Genomic DNA, 16,047 nt, shown 5'->3' on the forward strand with positions numbered 1-16,047 from the left:
TGGGGACTATTTTTATAGTAAATCTAAAAGGCAAGGGAATAGAAAGGCCACACTGCAAACAGCTAAGGCAGCCTGTCTCTGTCCAGAGGAGGCACAGAGCTTGGCTCTCACCACTAACTTCTGCTGTGCGACCAGCAGGAGATTCCTGCAAATACCCCTCGCCCCATTCCCACTGTGCTCTGAGGCATTCTGAGCTCTGCACTCTAGCCCAGGGACCCTGCACATGTCCCTTTGGACAACCATGCAAGCTTTCTGCACTTTGACAAGTATTGAAGTAGGCAGGGCTGAGATGGGGGACCTTTGTTCAGCTCTGAAAACACAAACTGCCCGGAACAGTAAATTCCTTGAGCCCTGGTTTTAAATTGAGGATTTCTATTGGATGATCTAGGAGATTCTGCACTGCCCTTCAAAGTCACTGGTCTGTAGGTGCATACTCCTACAGATCTCCACCTTCCTGCTCCCCTTGGGAAGTAGCATTCTAAGAGTCCTGAGAATGTCTGGGGAATTTCTGTCCACCTGATGTAAGCTGACCCAAAACCACTTGTCTGTTCTCACCAAATGACCACAGTACAGATCTGATTTCTCTTCTGATTTCCCTCCATGGATTTCTGGACATTTGATTTTGGGGTCTGGCAACCCCACTGACCTGACCAAGAGACCTAAATATCCAGAGACTCAATTCCCTCCATCATCAAATGGGGACAAGAATGTCCCAACTTTGCAATGCTTTGAGGATTGCAGATCATGTCTGTAAAGGGTCTTGCACAAGCAGTTGGGCTCTGGTGTCCACTGTCAGTATGATGTTACCCCAGCAGGCATTGTTCAGGTGAAGGTATTTCAAACTTTTACACTGGTTTGAAAGAACCAAGCTCATGTCTGTCATTCTCTAAGCGTAGGGAAAGGAAACTGACTCTGTATATTCAGATATCAACCATACACTGTGAGGGCTTTAAGAAGTGTAGGATTGTGGACATTTGGCAGGAGGGAATACCTCCTCTTTCTGAGGAAGAATCTGGAAGCTGGTCTTCCCCCTCCAAGAACAGGTGGATGCCCTGAGTCTTTATGCAAAGGCAATGCTGAGCCATGGCCATGGGCATCTCTGGGGGACCCTGGTAATGGAGACTGTTTCAAGTGTCCCCAGAGAGATGGAGAATGAAAATTGAAGACAGTCATTTCAGGGCAGTGATGCATAATAAAAATGCTTGTGGCCACCTTACAATACTGCTAAGTTGCCAAAATATATAAAGTTGACATTTGAGTTCTATTTTTATAAAATTGTTCTAGATTTATGGCAATATATACATGTGTATTTATAGTCTTTCAATTTTAAGTTATAGTTTTGTGCTTTAAAGAAATATATGTATGACTAAAGGACTGTATATTGAAAGTACTATATTCAAAATATTTAAAGACTGTAAGCCTGTATTCAATAAAAAGTAATGCCAAGAAAGATGGTGTTAGCCATTGTTTCTACCCAGAAATGCTATAAAAATGTTGTTGTAAATTCTGTGAGCTGGGTTAACAATACATTTGGCATTGTCTGAGGTCCGTCAGCAGCAGCAGTGGATGTCTGAAAGGTACAGGGACCAGGAGAGAAAGGGAGGAAGGAACTTGAGTCTCTCCTACCATGTGGCATGGGGAAAGGGTGAGGGGCAGAGGGGCTTCGCGGGCTGTTTGTGATCACGTTGGCAGAAACCTGGGTGTAGAGATCAGTGTCTCCACTTAAGCCTCCACAAACGTGCATAGCAGAATGGAATGGAGGGGAAAATGCCAGACTCAGAGATGGGATGCCTAGACTGTAAATCCAATTCTATCTCTAACTTGCCATGGACTCTGGGGATGTTGCTTCACCTCTCTAGCCCTGTTTCTTCATCTGTGAAGTGCGGATGTTGACACCAGCACCACCCATTTCCAGGACTGTGGTGAGATGACACAGATGGTCATTGTTTGAAAACTTAGAAAGTGACGTAAAAATTGCTCACTACAGGCTCACAGATACTTGCACACAGGTTCCTTCACCCTGCATAGCCCAAAGATACATTCCAAGCTGCAAGATCCCCTCTGCAACCACAAAAATCCACAGAACCAGAACTGGGTTTCCAAATGCTTTCCAATCAGAGCCTAAAAGGAACCTTAACATGTCTGAATTTGTATACTTGGGAAGCAGAAAAGGCATTATCCAAAAAGACAATGGCTAAGAATATTCCAGGAGGAATGGTGGGGTTAGGAACGAACAGGGTCAGAGTAATGTCAGCTTGCTCTTATTTAGCACACAGATCACACGTGGCCCTAAAATAACAAGATGAAAAAAAATAGAGAGAGAAGAATACAAACAGGCAAGCCAGCCCCCAACATACAAACTAATGCAACTCCCTCCTTGTTGTCTCTGGAGTCTCTGTGGGGTGGATGTTGGTACATTTAGTTAAAAAGGCAGAGAAGAGTCCCTCCCAGGTTCACAAGAAGAACCAGAATTTTCCAAATTAATCCCTGATAGTGGGGGGGCGGGAACTAGTGCCCTTCATTCCCTTTATAAATTCAGCTGATCTCCTTCCTTTTATAGTTCTCTGAGTTTTCCTTCCAAGGAGGCCTTTTGAGTCTGCAGGATAAACAATATGCCATCTCTGGGAAAGCTGGCCTCATATCAAATAAGAGAACCTTTCTAAAAACTGCTCTCCTTCTAAGGGCCAGGTTTCTCCTTGTTCTATTCCTTCTGTTTCTTCCATCTCCTTGGGGGTTTCACTTCCTATTTCTGTCCCTTACGTGATATTGGACCCCAGGGTTCTGTCCTTGATCTCTATTTCTTTTTTTTTAATGTTTATTCATTTTTGAGAGACAGAGCATTAATAGGGGAGGGACAGAGAGAGAGGGAGACACAGAATCTGAAGCAGGTTCCAGGCTCTGAGTTGTCAGCACAGAGCCTGATGTGGGGCTCAAACCCACAAACCGTGAGATCAAGACCTGAGCCAAAGTCAGATGCTAAACTGACTTAGCCACCCAGGTGCCCCTATCTCTATTTCTTATATTAAAGAGCAACAAAACGGGAGATTGAACTGATCCAGAAGGGCCCTTCTACCTATAAAAACATATGCATAGAGAAAATTCTTTGAAATATATAGTCAAATCCAAAAGAAAGAAAAGAAATCCTCACATTACAAGAAGGAGGAGGAGGAGGGGGAGGAGGAGGAGAAGGAGTAGGAGAAGGAGAAGCAGAAGCAGAAGGAGAAGGAGAAGGAGAAGGAGAAGAAGGCCTAAAACAGAACAGTGAGCAGGAGTTAAAGATGTGTCAGACCAGACACAAATTCCATTGGCTAACAGCAGGGTTTACCACTGCTGCAAGTTGAGAGAACATGACCTCAGCTCATGCAAAATAGAAGATGCAGCTAAACTCCCTGCACAAAATCCGAACCTCATAGAAGTGTCCCAACTCTAACACAACAACAATAAAAAGACTAGAAAAACTCTTCCCATCATCCTAGGGGAGCATTGAGGAACCATGCCATTCACTCAGGGCTATAGATGATGGACAAAAGACATCCATGAGAAATTAAACTATAAATGTGTGTCATGTATAGATGTGGAGCCTGAGTTTATACAACTTATTTGCAAAGCAAGAATTCTAAGCCAATAATTTTTTTTTTAATTTCCTGGGTCAGTAAGATCCAAAGGGGCTCAGCAGAGTCTAATACAAAACCACCTTCCACAAAGGGGAAACAGAGGGAAAACACTCTATTAAAGATGAGCTCACAGTCAAAAAATACAAACAGCAGAAATAGTTCACAAGAGGAAAAGCAGCAGATAAAGCAAACATCAGAGTGAATATCACAAAGACTGGAAAGAAAAGATGACTCAGACAGAAGCTGTAAAATAGATATGTTTAATATTATAAAGAAAGAAATAAAAATACAAGGAAGATACATGTAGAAGTTCAGGAAGAAGAGGTTAGAGACAATGGAGGAAAGCACTATTCAAAGATAAAATAATTAGGAATATTCCAGAATCAAAGAATTACATTATTCTAAAATTCTTGGGTCAAAGAAAAAACAATAGTGAAAATTTAGAAATACTTAGATCAGAATGATAATAAAGACACTTCATACCAAATCTCTGGGATACAGAAAAAGTGATACTTTTAGGAAAATTTATACCTTAAAATACACCAGAAAAGAAGAAAGACTGAAAATTGATGAGCTAAGTGTACACTTAAGTGTACTTTTTTCTTAAAAAGTAAGAAAAAGTGGGGCACCTGGGTGGCTCAGTTGGTTAAGCATCTGGCTCTTGGTTTGGGCTCAGGTTATGAACTTGTGGTTTGTGAGATGGAACCCCACATCGAGCTCTGTGCTGACAGTGTGGAACCTTCTGGAATTCTCTCTCTCTTTCTCTGCCCCTCCCCCATGCACATGCATGCACACACCCTCTCTCCCTCTCTCTCTCAAAAATAAAAAAAAACTTAAAGAAAAAAAAAAGGTAGGAAAAAGAGCTGAAGAGTAAACTCAAAGAAAGTAACCAAGATAAGACAACTATCAAGGAAGGAGAAAACAAAAAATAACAAAGAAGCTAAAAAAAAAGCAAAAGTTGGTTCTTTGACCACATGCTTGTGCTCAGTGGAGGTCAGGGAGCTGAGACAGAATCATGGCCAGTATAGGGGCAGCAGTTGGACTGACCATGGCTGCTGCAGGATTTGCAGGCTGCTATGTTCTTCAAGCCATGAAATATATGGAACCTCAAGCATAACAAATTTTTCAAAGTCTACAAAAATCTGCTTTCAGTGGTGGCTATTATAGAGGTGCATTTGAACCCAAAATGACAAAATGAGAAGCAGCATTAATATTAGGCACAAGCCCTACTGCCAATAAAGGAAAAATAAGAGATGCTTGTTGATGAAGTATCCTTTTAAATCACCCAGACAAGGGAGAATCTCCTTATATAGCAGCCAAAATCAAGGAAGCTAAAGATTTACTACACAGTCAAGCTAAAAAAATGAAGTAAATGTGTAATGAATTTTAAGTTCTTGTTAGTTTATGTATGAGTGCCAGCTTCTTATAATAAAATGCCTCAAAGTTACAAATTTTTTAAATGATTTAGTACAAGATGAGCCAAAGCTTTGGTATAAGTTTCTTCTTTGAATTTGAGGATTTTAAATCAGATTATAGAATACTTGTGGATTCTGAAAAACAGTGTGGAGGTTCCTCAAAAAATTAAAAATAGAATTACCCAAGACCTAGCAATTGCACTACTAGGAATTTATCCAAAGGATACAGGAGTGCTGATTCAAAGGGGGCACATGCACCCCAATGTTTATAGCAGCACTATCAACAATAGCCAAAATATGGAAAGAGTCCAAATATTCATCAACTGATGAATGGATAAAGAAGATGTCGGGGCTCAGTTGGTTGAGCGTCCAACTTTGGCTCAGGTCATGATCTCACAGTTTGTGAGTTCGAGCCCCATGTCAGGCTCTGTGCTGACAACTCAGAGCCTGGAGCCTGCTTTGGATTCTGTCTGTCTGTCTGTCTGTCTCTCTCTGTCCCTCTCCCACTAGTGCTCTGTCTCTCAAAAATAAATAAGTGTAAAAAAAGAAGAAGAAGAAGATGTGATATATATATATATATATATATATATATATATATATATATATACACACAATGGAATACTACTTGGAAATGAAAAAGAATGAAATCTTTGCAACAGTGTGGATGAAACTGGAGGGTATTATACTAAGAAAAATAAGTCAGTCAGAAAAAAACAGATACCATATGATTTCACTCATATATGGAATTTTAGAAAGTTAACAGATGACCATAGGGGAAGGGGATGAAAAATAAGATACAAGAAGAGAGAGGGGCAAACCATAGAGATTCTTAAAAACAGAGAACTAAGGGTTGATGGGCATGAAGGTTTGGGAGGGTGCAGAAAATGGGTGAAGGGCATTGAGGAGGGCACTTTTTGGGTTGAGTACAGTGTGTTGTATGTAAGTGATAAATCACTGGAATCTACTCCTGAAGCCAAGAATACACTGTATGTTAGCTAAGTTGACAATAAATAAATAAATACATACATACCTACATACATACATATTTGGAGATTTAACACTCAGTAATCATGGATAAATACACACAATTTGAATAGAAATATTGTTTGTTATTCATTTAGCAAATAATCTGTTACCTACTTCAAGGCAAAATGAATGTGACACTCTCTAGCTTTCAAGGAGCCCCCAGTCAAATGGGATACTGATAAACTGGTAACTAAAATACAGCGTGATAAATATATATTTTTTAACTTGGTTCTTTGAAAACAATAACAAAATAGACAAGGCTCTGGTAAAAACAATGAAAAAATGAGAAATTCAGAAATATATAATTAATAATAGGTAGATACAACTGTAGTAGACATTATAAAGGTAACCAGAGAATATATCAACTACTTTATTCCAATAAATTTGAAAACTTAGATAAAAATTCTTAGAAAAGTATAACTTACTACAACTAATAAAAGAAGAAATAAGATTTCTGGATAGCCTTATAAATCTTAAATTAACTGAAGCAGTAGTTTAAAATCTTCCCACTCAGAAAAATAAAATAAAATAAATAAAATAAAATCTTCCCACTCAGAAAAATAAGTATGGTGGGGGAAGAGGAATGTAAAATGTTGTAGACATTTCCTACCAAACATTCAAAGAAATGATCATTTCAATCATATATAAAACCAATAAGGGAATATTCCCTCTTTGTATAAACGCCCTTATTTATTCCCTGAGGCTAGTATAACTTTAGTATCCAAACCAGACTTGGATATCCAATAAAGAAAAACTAAAGATGCATAAATATCCAGAAATCTAAATGAAACTATAGCAAACAAATTCTAACAGTACTGCACCCATGGCCAAGTCAGGTTTATCTGAGAATGCAAGGTAGTTTAATATTAGAAGATGATGAGCACCAGGCGATGTATAAACGTGTTGAATCACTGTATAGTACACCTGAAACTAATATGATGCTGTTAACTAACTAGAATTAAAATTAAAACTTAAAAAAAAAAGAAGATAGCTAAATGTCATTTACCCATGAATAGCTTAAAGAATAAAACTACAGAACCACTCTAATAGATCACTGAAATGCATTCAGTAAAATTTAACAGTCATTCATAATTTAAAAAAACTCATAGTAAAGGAATTAGAAAATAACTTAGCAACATGGAACATCTGCATAAAACATACAATATACATCATCCTAAGTAGGGAAATGTAGGATAAAGGTGGATATGCACTGGGGGAGCCGAGATGGAGGAACAGCATGGAAGTTTTTTGTGCATCTCACCTCCATGAAATACAGCCAGACCAACACTAAACCATCCTGCACACCTAGAAAACTGACTTGAGGATTAACACAACAAGCTGTACAACCTGAACCACAGCACTCAGGAGGTACACAGCGCCGAGAGTGAACTGGGGGAGAGAGAAGCCACAGAGGACAGGGAGCTGTTTTTGCTTGCGGAGAGAGGACAGAGATGGGTGGGGGGGAATACGGGAAAAACACCCCCCACCAAAAGCAGCTGGAGAGAAAGTGGAAAAGTGGAAACAGCCACAGGGACTGAACTAAAAAGGGAGAAAGGAGAAAGGAGAGGGTTTAACTTCCATTAAGACTCTATAAACAGGGGGAGTGCAGAGTCTGAAACCCTGCAGCTTGATACCTGGTGGTGCTCTGGTGGGAAGGGCGAATCCCCAGGAACAGAATGAAGTCCAGAGTTCTTCGGGGCCACATGGGGAAAGGTGGTTCCCCTGCTGGGAGGACACCTGGTAGAGGCTGTGTGGCTCCCCCAAAGGCCCCAGCGGACCTGGGAGAACAACCACATTTGCTGGGGCTGGAACAAGGTCATTGGGGGTGAAGCCATGTGCCAGATGTGTGCCGTGATTTTCCATAATCCCTGAAACACTGCTGCTGCCACCATCACGCAAACTTTTTCTGGGGCAGGCTGGTGCCCAGCTGCAGTCTCCAGGCATCTACAGCAGCACAGTCCTGTGAACGTTCCTGGGTGCAGCTGACACCCGGCCATTGCTTGGTAAGACCCTCCCACAGAGGGGCAGAATGGGTCAAAGCCGCAGTGCTTCAGAAGTAAGGGGCTGGGAAAAATAGCAACATCTGAGATAAAACTCAGGAGGGAAGTGCTACCAGGGGCTTGGTCATGGGCAGTGTAAGAGCGGAAAGTGGATGGAAGCCAGAGAGAAAGGACAACAAAAGATGGGTGTGTGATTGCTGATCGAGGAGAACAGAGTTCCAATACTAGAGACTGGTAGCTGGGTGACGCCATTTTCACCACTCCTGCGCATGAGCATACACACTTAACAGGCACCACAACACTCCCTCCAAAGCGTAGGCTAAGCAGCACCATCTAGTGGAGAATGGACCATTACACGAAGCCCCGCCCAACTGGGCCAACCTTGTTCTTCAGGAACACAAATCTCTCTGCCTGCTTAGTTTATGGACTATAAAGCACTTCATAGTTCGACTTCTAGGAGAAAACAAAGTAATTTCAATCGTATTTCAGTCTGTTTGCTGGTCCATCTATTCAATTTTCTTTTTTTTTTCCTCTTTCTTTTCTTTTCTCGAATACAGAAAGAGAAAAAAAACTTTTTATTTTCAATTATTTTTTTAAAATATATATTTTTTGGGGCGCCTGGGTGGCGCAGTCGGTTAAGCGTCCGACTTCAGCCAGGTCACGATCTCATGGTCCGTGAGTTCGAGCCCCGCATCAGGCTCTGGGCTGATGGCTCAGAGCCTGGAGCCTGTTTCCGATTCTGTGTCTCCCTCTCTCTCTGCCCCTCCCCCATTCATGCTCTGTCTCTCTCTGTCCCAAAAATAAATAAACGTTGGAAAAAAACTTAAAAATATATATATATATATATACTTTTTAATTATTTCAACTATATTTTTTACTTTTTTGTAAATTTTTCGAATTCAATTTTACTTCCATCATTTCATTTTATTATATTTGAATGTTTTCATTTTTTCAAATTTTAAAATGATATCCTTTTTTTACCCCATTTTTTCTCTATTCTATCAAGACCCTTTCACCACCCAGACCAAAACACACCTAGGGTCTAGCATCATTTATTCGATTTTGTGTGTGTGTATGTGTTTGTTTTTAATTTTTGAATTTTAATTTTTTTAATTTTAACTTTTCTACCTCATTAATTCCTTTTCTCCCTTCAAAATGACCAAACAAAGGAATTCACCCCAAAGAGCAGGAAGAAACGACACCCAGGGACTTAACCAACACAGATACAAGCAAGATGTCTGAACCAGAATTTAGAATCACAATAATAAGAATACTAGCTGGAGTCGAAAATTGATTAGAATCCTTTCTGCAGAGATAAAAGAAGTAAAAGCTAGTCAGGATGAAATAAAAAATGCTATAACTTAGCTGCAATCACGGATGGATGCAGCAGCAGCAAGGATGGATGAGGCAGAACAGAGAATCAGTGATATAGAGGACGAACTTATGGAGAATAATGAAGCAAAAAAAAAAAAAAAAAAGAGGGAGATTAAGGCAAAAGAGTACAATTTAAGAATTAGAGAAATCAGTGACTCATTAAAAAGGGACAACATCAGAATCATAGGGGTCCCAGAAGAGGAAGAAAGAGAAATAGGGGTAGAAGGGTTATGTGAGCAAATCATAGCGGAAAACTTTCCTAACCTGGGGAAAGACACAGACATCAAAATCCAGGAAGCATAGTGGACCCCCATTAGATTCAACAAAAACCGACCATCAACAAGGCATATCATAGTCAAATTCACAAAATACTCAGGCAAGGAGAGAATCATGAAAGCAGCAAGGGGAAAAAAGTCCCTAACATACAAGGGAAGACAGATCAGGTTTGCAGCAGACCTATCCACAGAAACTTGGCAGGCCAGAAAGGAGTGGCAGAGATATATTCAGTGTGCTGAATCAGAAAAATATGCAGCCAAGAATTCTTTGTCAAGCAAGGCTGTCATTCAAAATAGAAGGATGGATAAAAAGCTTCCCAGACAAATAAAAATTAAAGGAGTTTGTGACCACTAAACCAGCCCTGCAAGGAATTTTAAGGGGGACTTTCTGAGGGGAGAAAAGATGAGAATATATATTTATATAAGTAAATACATACCAAAAGCAACAAAGATTAGAAAGGACCAGAAAACTCCACCAGAAATTCCAACTCTACAAGCAACATAATGGCAATAAATTCATATCTTTCAGTACCCACTCTAAACGTCAATGGACTCAATGCTCCAATAAAAAGACATAGGGTAACAGAATGGATAAGAAAATAAGATCCATCTATTTGCTGTTTACAAGCGACCCACTTTAGACCTACAGACACCTTCAGATGGCAAGGGGATGGAGAACCATCTATCACGCTAATTGTTGACAAAAGAAAGCCTGAGTAGCCATACTTATATCAGACAATCTAGACTTTAAAATAAAGACTGTAACAAGCGATGAAGAAGGGCATTATATCATAATTAAGGAGTCTATCCATCAAGAAGACCTAACAATTGTAAACATTTATGCTCCAAATGTGAGAGCACCCAAATATATAAATCAACTAATCACAAACATAAAGAAACTCATCGATAATAATACCATAATAGTAGGAGACTTCAACACCCCACTCACAGCAATGGACAGATCATCTGATCAAAAAATCAACAAGGAAACAATGGCTTTGAATGACACACTGGACCAGATGGACTTAACAGATATATTCAGAACATTTCATCCTACAGCAGAAGAATATACATTCTTCTCCAGTGCACATGGAATGTCCTCCAGAATAGACCACGTACTGGGACACAAATCAGCCCTAAGTAAGTACAAAAAAATTGAGATCATACTGTGCATATTTTCAGACCACAATGCTATGAAACTCGAAATCAACCAGAAGAAAAATTTTGGAAAGGTAACAAATACTTGAAGACTAAAGAACACTCTACTAAAGAATGAATGGTCTAACCAAGAAGTTAAAGAGGAAATTAAAAACTCCATAGAAGCCAATGAAAATGATAACACCACAGCCCAAAACCTCTGGGACGCAGCAAAGGCAGTTATAAAAGGAAAGTGTATGGCAATCCAGGCCTTCTTAAAAAAGGAAGAAAGGTCTCAGATACACAACCTCAGCTTACACCTTGAAGAGCTTGAAAAAGAAGAGCAAATAAAACTCAAAACCAGCAGAAGACAGGAAATAATAAAGATTAGAGCAGAAATCAATGCTATTGAAACAAACAAGCAAACAACAACAACAAAAACAGTAGAACAGATCAGTGAAACCAGAAGCTGGTTCTTTGAAAGAATTAACAAAATTGGTAAACCACTAGCCAGTTTGATCAAAAAGAAAGAGGAAAGGACCCAAATAAATAAAATCAAGAATGAAAGAGGAGAGATCACAGCCAACACAACAGAAATAAAAACAATAATAAGAGAATATTATGAGCAATTATACACCAATAAAATGGGCAATCTGGAAGAAAAGGACACATTCCTCGAAACATATAAACTACCAAAACTAAAACAGGAAGAAATTGAAAATTTGAACAGACCCATAATCAGCAAAGAAGTTCAATTAGTAGTCGAAAATCTCCCAAAAAACAAGAGTCCAGGGCCAGATGGCTTTCCAGGGGAATTCTACCAAACATTTAAGAAGAGTTAACACCTATTCTCTTGAAACTGTTCCAAAAAATAGAAATGGAAGGAAAACTTCCAAAGTCTTTCTATGAAGCCAGAATTACCTTGATTCCAAAACCAGACAAAGACCCCACTAAAAAGGAGAATTATAAACCAATTTCCCTGACGAACATGGATGCAAAAATCCTCAACAAGATATTAGCCAACTGAATCCAACAATACATTAAAATAATTATTCACCATAACCAGGCAGGGTTTATACCTGGGATGCAGGGCTGGTTCAATATCCTCAAAACAATCAATGTGATTCATCACATCAATAAAAGAAAGGACAAGAGCCACATGATCCTCTCAATAGATGCAAAGAAAGCATTTGACAAAACACAGCATCCTTTCTTGATAAAAACTTTCAAGAAAGTAGGGATAGGAAGATCATACCTCGAGATCATAAAAGCCATATATGAAGGCCCAACGCTAATATCATCCTCAATGGGGAAAAACTGAGAGCTTTCCCCCTAAGGTCGGGAACAAGACAGGGATGTCCACTCTCACCAGTGTTATTCAACATAGTATTGGAAGTCTTAGCCTCAGCAATCAGACAACACAAAGAAATAAAAGGCATCCAAATTGGCTAGGAGGAGGTCAAACTTGCACTCTTCACAGATGACATGATACTCTACACGGAAACCTCAAAAGATTCCACCAAAAAACTGCTCGAGCTGATTCATGAATTCAGCAAAGTGGCAGGATATAAAGTCAATGCACAGAAATTGGTTGCATTCCTATACACCAACAATGAAGCAACAGAAAGAAAAATCAAGGAATCAATCCCATTTACAATTGCACCAAAACCCATAAAATACCTAGGAATAAACCTAACCAAAGAGGTGAAAAATCTATACACTGAAAACTATAGAAATCTTATGAAATAAATTGAAAAAGGCACAAAAAAATGGAAAAATATTCCATGCTCCTGGGTAGGAAGAACAAATATTGTTACCATGTCAGTACTACCCAAAGCAATCTACATATTCAATACAATCCCTATCAAGATAACACCAGCATTCTTCACAGAGCTAGAACAAACAATCCTAAAATATGTATGGAACCAGAAAAGACCCCGAATAGCCAAAGCAATCTTGAACCTCATCAAAATAAAAAGCTTCTGCACAGCGAAGGAAACAATCAGTAAAACTAAAAGGCAATCGACGGAATGGGAGAAGATATTTGCAAATGACATATCAGATAAAGGGTTAGTATCCAAAATCTTTAAAGAACTTATCAAACTCAACACCCAAAAAACAAATAGTCCAGTGAAGAAATGGGCAAAAGACATGAATAGACACTTCTCCAAAGAAGACATCCAGATGGCCAACTGACACTTGAAAAAAGGCTCAACATCACTCATCATCAGGGAAATACAAATCAAAACCACAAAGAGATACCACCTCACACCTGTCAGAATGGCCAACATTAACAACTCAGGCAACAGCAGATGTTGGTGAGGATGTGGAGAAAGAGGGTCTCTGTTGCACTGCTGGTGGAAATGCAAACTGGTGCAGACACTCTGGAAAACACTATGGAGGTTCCTCAAAAAATTAAAAATAGAAATACCCTGTGACCCAGCAATTGCACTACTAGGCATTTATCCAAGGGATACAGGTATGCTGTTTCAAAGGGACACATGCACCCCAATGTTTATAGCAGCACTATCAACAATAGCCAAAGTATGGAAAGAGCCCAAATGTCCATCGATGGATGAATGGATAAAGAAGATGTGGTATATATCTATACAATGGAGTATTACTCGGCCATCAAAAAGAATGAAATCTTGCCATTTGCAACTATGTGGATGGAACTAGAGGGTATTATGCTAAGCGAAATTAGTCAGTCAGAGAAAGACAAATATGACAGGACTTCGCTCATATGAGGACTTTAAGACACAGAACAGATGAACACAAGGGAAGGGAAGCGAAAATAATATAAAAACAGGGAGGGGACAAAACATAAGAGACTCTTAAATATGGAGAACAGAGGGTTACTGGAGGGATTGTGGGAGGAGGGATGGGATAAATAGGTAAGGGGCATTAAGGAATCTACGCCTGAAATCACTGTTGTACTATATGCTAACTAACTTGGATGTAAATTAAAAAAATAAAATAATATAAAACAAAATAAAAACAGGATATCTACTATTTCCACTTCTGTTCATCATTTAACTAGAGGTTCTAGACTGTGCAACAAGATAACAAGAAAAAGAAACAAAAGTTTAATAAAAGAAAAAAAAAACGACCATTTTCTGCAAAGTGATTGCCAATAAGAAAATCCAAAAGAATCTATATATAAATAAACAGAAATCAACTAAAAAGATCAAGGCTGCTTACATAAAACCAACATATAAAAGTCAATTTTGTTTTACATACCAGCAACAAACAATAAAATCACAATACAGAATACATGATTTACAATAGAACCTAGCAATAAATCTAACAAAAGACATGAAGACCTATACACAGATAATTATAAACTGCACTAAAATACATTGAAGAAGATCTAAATAAAGGAGAGGTATTTCAAGATCATGAATATGAAAGCCTCAGAAAGATGTTAGTTTTCCCCAAATTGATCTCTAGATTCAATTCAACTCCAACAAAACTTCAACAGGGGCATCTTCTGCCTCTAATAATGGTAGACTAGCTAATTCAGACAAAGCTTCCTACAGAAGACATTTTTAAAAATCTGGCATATATGTTTTTTAAAAATCTTCTTGAAATCATAAAAGACCTAACCTAGATCAAGATCAGGGAGAGGATGAGAGTAAGTAAGCATAGCACTGGAGATGTTTTTACTCCGGAGCTGTCTAGTGATCTTGAATAGGCAACCTAGAAGGTAAGATGCAATTTTTGTCTTTGCAGCATTAGGCATATAAAAACTGGAGCCCAGCACCACCACGGGTGAATCCTGGCAAGCGACCACCCTCATTAGGGCAGAAATGAGGATAAAATATAAGTGAACAAATCTCCACCTGGTCTGCTCCCAGTTTCAAGCCATCTGGATGACTCAGATAACCATAAGCCCTGAAGTCATATTAAGATGATCCTGGGTTACTGGTGTTACTGGGAATTGGCAAGCAGTGAAGAAAAAAAAAAGTCTTCTATAGAGGAAGATAACATCACCCTTGGCCTCAAAATGTTCCTACAAATAATTTTTCAGATACAATGTCCAGTACACATTGAAAGTAAACCAAGAGCTCTAGACAAAATAAGCAGACACTAGTAGAAATAAAAACAGAAACAGAAACATGGGGTCTCCAGATAGTGGAATTCTCAAATGCAGACTATAAAATAAGTATCTTTACTATGATCAAGAAGATAACCTCAAACCTAAAACACTTGGCAAGAAACTGAAAAGTATAGAAAGTGTCACAGCAGATTTGAAAAAGGACCAAAGTAAAATTCCAGAATTAAAACACAAATAACTGAAAAAAAAAAAAAAACCAACCATATTGATGGCTCTAATAGCAGTTAAGACACAGCTACAGAGAAAATTAGTAAACTGGATTACAGGTAAAAATGAATGAATGAATGAATGAATGAATGCACACATACACATATACAGTCCAAAAGAAGATTGAAAAGAGAAAAACACAGCAGAGAAGAGACATGAAGAATACAGTTGGAAGGTCTAACATAAATTTAACTGAAGTCCCTAAAAAGTGAGAAAATGGGACCAGAAGCAATATGTGAAGAGATAATGATTCACATTTTTCAGAAAACAGATGAAGGACTTAAATTCAGTTTCAAGAATTGATAAAAAACAAAAAACAACAAAACAAAACAAAACAAAACAAAAACCACCTCTCTATATATAGGCACCTTACAAGGCGTTCCAATCCATCCTACACCACTGACTTGCCTTGGAAGGCTACCTGGGCCCTCTGAGCCTTAGTTTTGTAAATACAAAATACATAATACAACCTACTTCAGAAGGATGGTAAAAAGGTTAAATGCGATAATACATGGAAAGTGCTTAGCATGTCACTTGACAATACTTTCTGTAACTAGCTATAAATGCTGGCTCTTGTTATTTATCACTAACACGTGCCATACCAAGTAGAAATCCCGCATTTATCTGGCTGTCGCCTCAAACTACCACCGCACCTTTCTTGCACCCCAGTGATGGTGGGGCAGACACCCAGAAAGGAAGAACCCTCATCCCCACCCCTGACACAGACTCTCAGGAAGGGACTTGTGGGGAGGATCCTCAAGTTCCACCCCTACCCGCCCTGGCCCCGCCCACTGTTCCGTGGCCACACCCTCTCCCAAGGGCCTGCAGAGCAGTTGCCTAGCAGTCTGTATTGCGCCTTCGCGCAGGCTGGGTGCTCGGCAG

General features: G+C 39.1%; 1 pseudogene; it reads left to right on the top strand.

Moving 5' to 3' along the window:
* The first annotated feature begins 4,629 nt into the window (after positions 1-4,629).
* Positions 4,630-4,986, top strand: LOC123577300 (annotated as a pseudogene).
* Positions 4,987-16,047: the final 11,061 nt, after the last annotated feature.

This window comes from Leopardus geoffroyi, chromosome D2, assembly GCF_018350155.1.
Source record: "Leopardus geoffroyi isolate Oge1 chromosome D2, O.geoffroyi_Oge1_pat1.0, whole genome shotgun sequence".
Taxonomy (NCBI): domain Eukaryota; kingdom Metazoa; phylum Chordata; class Mammalia; order Carnivora; family Felidae; genus Leopardus; species Leopardus geoffroyi.